This window comes from Prionailurus viverrinus, chromosome B1 (assembly GCF_022837055.1).
Source record: "Prionailurus viverrinus isolate Anna chromosome B1, UM_Priviv_1.0, whole genome shotgun sequence".
Lineage (NCBI taxonomy): Eukaryota > Metazoa > Chordata > Mammalia > Carnivora > Felidae > Prionailurus > Prionailurus viverrinus.
Genome location: NC_062564.1, coordinates 164649158 through 164652625, shown reverse-complemented (window position 1 = coordinate 164652625; position 3468 = coordinate 164649158).

Genomic DNA, 3468 nt, shown 5'->3' with positions numbered 1-3468 from the left:
CGCTCTCAGCGCCGCGGCCGCACCCCGCGCGCCTGCGCCTGCGCCTTGGCGTGGCGTGGGGGTTGGGGGGAGCGCCGCTCGCCGGCTTCGAGCCCCGCCCCTCGGAGGGAGGTTTGGAGTCCCGGGGCTGCGGGCGGGGTCCGCCGCCTCTGCATCCAGGACTGTGGCTTCGGGGCGCGTCTTCCGGGGCACCGGTGTTCACGCCACCTCGGGCCGCTTATGGGTTCTACCCGAGGGGCGCTTCAAAAGAGGAGGGCCCCGCTCCCTTCCCCCTACGTTGCCGTCACGGAGAGCTGGTGCCGTCCTCTTGGTTGATGGGCCGGGGTCTCCCTGGCCAGGGTGGAAAGGGGCGTCTTGGAGAGGACCCGGGGACGGGCGGTAGTGACAATATACACGGACTTTGACAAGTTGCCAATTAGCCAGCTAAAATCTTGGAAACTGAGCGTCTTCAAGGAGGACAGAAAATCGCTTTAGGGATGCTTCTTAACTTCAGAGGGCCTATGAAGTCTGGCGCTTTCTTCTGTGGTACTGGGGGTGGATTTTCCATGTAGTAATGGAGACAGTGTTGTCCGGGGCGGTACGTCTGGGGAACCTAATTTAACAGATATTCTCTGCACACCCGGAACGTGCCATCCAAAATGCACAAGACTTTGAGTATACATTCCTTGTTCCTTGTCAGTATAATCCAACACTCCTCTTAATTTGCTGTTACTTGTTTTTTTGTTTGGTTGCCTTTTTAAAATGCAGTGAGGGCAGTGGCAACCAAGGTTGCTGTTCCTCAGGTAGCTGAAACAGACTTCTAGAAAGCATCTTTGGGCCCCAGGGCTGCCTAAGTCAGCAGGAAACACAAAGAGACCAGCTGGCAAAAAGCTTTCTTTCTCTAGGAACTAGGTCAGTTTTGCTTTTTGATGACTTGGAGCTGTTATTTCGCTGCTCTGCTTGCTATACATCAGAAATTGTTGTGAAGTTTAAATTAGGTAATCTGTCGCATAATAAATCCCTCACAAACTTTTCCCGTCTCTCCTGATTTTGGCTGATGCCAGTAGCACACTGGTCATCAATCTCTGTGTATCTTCTTTCCTGAATGCTAGAACCACTGACTCACATCTCTCTGCTCAGTCCTGCTGGGATCTCTAGGATAAACCTGCATCTTAACCAGGACGACTGTAAATTACAGCCCAAAGCTCTTGGAGTCAGCAATAAGTCTTCAACACTCTGGCTCTGGTCCCAGAGCTGAGTTATCAACTCAGATAACTGGGCTTTTGACTGATCCTTAGCTCCTGTCTCCAGCTCTGGTACCACAGTCCTTACATCCTATATGTTTTGCCTCTTTTTCCTCTGCTTGGAGAGAGCTTCTCTTTCTCTCTCTGGCAAGCACACTCTTATTCATCCTCCAAGAATCCATTCAAATGTCACATTCCCTCTAAAGCCTCCCCAGGCTTCCACAGGCAGTTTTTAGCTGGTCCATCCCCTAATTAACTGCGCTGTCTTTTGTAGCACTTTATGTGGCATTGTATTTTATCTTGTTTACCTGTCTGATGTCACCTGAAAGATGGGGAGCTTTATCTGGAAGGTTCATGTCTTACATATCCTTTTACTTGCAATGCCCAGTATAGCGAAGAAACTTCGTAAATGTTTTAGAAATCTGCCTGACACCCCACTTTCTAAGACCAGAAGCCCTGCCTTTATTTTGCCAACTTCTCTTCCACTTAGGTGATGAAATACCGACAACTAATTTTCTTGATGCCAAATGCCCCCTGACTCTCTGAAAAATCACCTTTTCTTGGAGTCCTTATTGCTGATCTCCAGCTGACAGGACACTTCACAATTCTTCTTGATGTCAATTGCTATAGTCTTCAAAGAGATCCAGTATACTCACATGACCCCATTGTTAATGTGGGTCATTCCCAAATGTGTTATCTTCAAGCCTTTTTTGGTCTTGTTTTGTAAATAACATGTAGAGTCTACACATACCTGGGAATGTCTCTCTAATTACCCTGACAATCTCATGTTTAGGTCATATTATCCCCATTTTACAAATGAAGAACTCAAGACTCCTAGAGGTTAAAAGCCTACCAAGTTTTCAACTGATACAGAGCCTGGATTGAACTTAGGTCTATCTGACCTACAGTCTTTGCTCTTTCTGCCACAGAACACAGTCTTTAATTCTGCATTTCCTTTTGCCTGTGGGCGTGCAAACCGAGGCTAGAGTTCTGGTCAGATTATGAAGACAGTTATCCCTGCATTCACTTTATAATGGGTTGAATACAAAGATATCCAAGTCTTTTTTTTTTTTAAACATTTTATTTATTTTATTTTATTTTTAATTTTTTTTTCAACGTTTATTTATTTTTGGGACAGAGAGAGACAGAGCATGAACGGGGGAGGGGCAGAGAGAGAGGGAAACGCAGAATCGGAAACAGGCTCCAGGCTCTGAGCCATCAGCCCAGAGCCTGACACGGGGCTCGAACTCCCGGACCGCGAGATCGTGACCTGGCTGAAGTCGGACGCTTAACCGACTGCGCCACCCAGGCGCCCCAAACATTTTATTTATTTTTGAGACAGGGAGAGACAGAGCATGAACAGGGGAGGGTCAGAGAGAGGGAGACACAGAATCTGAAACAGGCTTCAGGCTCTGAGCTGCCAGCACAGAGCCCGACGTGGGGCTCGAACTCCCGGACTGCGAGATCATGACCTGAGCTGAAAGTTGGCCGCTTAACCGACTGAGCCACCCAGGCGCCCCCAAAAATATCCAAGTCTTAATCCCCAGTACCTGCAATTGTGATGTTATTTGGAAATAGGATCTTTACAGATATAATTAATTCAAGGATCACCCTGGATTTAGGTTGTGCTTTAAGTCTCATGACTGGTGTCCTTAAAAGAAGAGGAGAGGACAAAGACACAGAGGAGAAGATGATGTGAAGACAGAGGCAGAAATTGGAGGGGTAATGTTTCTACAAGGCAGGTCATGCCAAGACTTGTCACCAGAAGCTAGGAGAGAGGCCATGGAACAGATTCTTTCAGAAGGAACCAACCCTGCTGATTTTCTGAATTCTAGCCTTCAGAACGGTGAGGAGATAAGGTTCTATTGTTTGAAGCCATCAAATTTGTGGTAACTTGTTACAGTGGCCCTTCAACACATCCAAAAACTGAACTGAAAATCTTTCCCCTCGATCTGCTCTTTGCGTATTCCTTAGTGAAAGGCACTGGCATCTGGTCAGAAACCTTCAAAGTCATTCTACACTATTTGTAGTGTGATCTTCCTTCCTTCCTTCCTTCCTTCCTTCCTTCCTTCCTTCCTTCCTTCCTCCATTCCTTTCCTTTCCTTTCCTTTCCTTTCCTTTCCTTTCCTTTCCTTTCCCATTCCTTCCTTCCCTCCTTCCTTTTTCCTTCCTTCCTTCCTTTCCCCTTCCTTCTTCCTTCTTTCCTTCCTTCCCTCCTTCCTTCCTTTTCATTCCTTCTTTCCTT